We start from the raw sequence: 240 nt of genomic DNA on the forward strand, positions 1-240 counted from the left end.
GTTTTCTTCTGCAATGGATTAGGTTTTTCTATGCATACGACATTTTTTTTCAGTATTCCAAGATATTTCATATATCAAAATCAATAAAACTATATGACTACGTATGACCGTTACACAAAAAGACCACAAAATTTACTAAATTAATAATATCCTGTCTTCGGTTTCTATATTATATGATATGAATTTATTCGAGTAGGTTACAATAACTTTGTACGAGTGGCCAAAATATACACACGCATG

The sequence above is a fragment of the Camelina sativa genome, chromosome 4 (assembly GCF_000633955.1).
Source record: "Camelina sativa cultivar DH55 chromosome 4, Cs, whole genome shotgun sequence".
Lineage (NCBI taxonomy): Eukaryota > Viridiplantae > Streptophyta > Magnoliopsida > Brassicales > Brassicaceae > Camelina > Camelina sativa.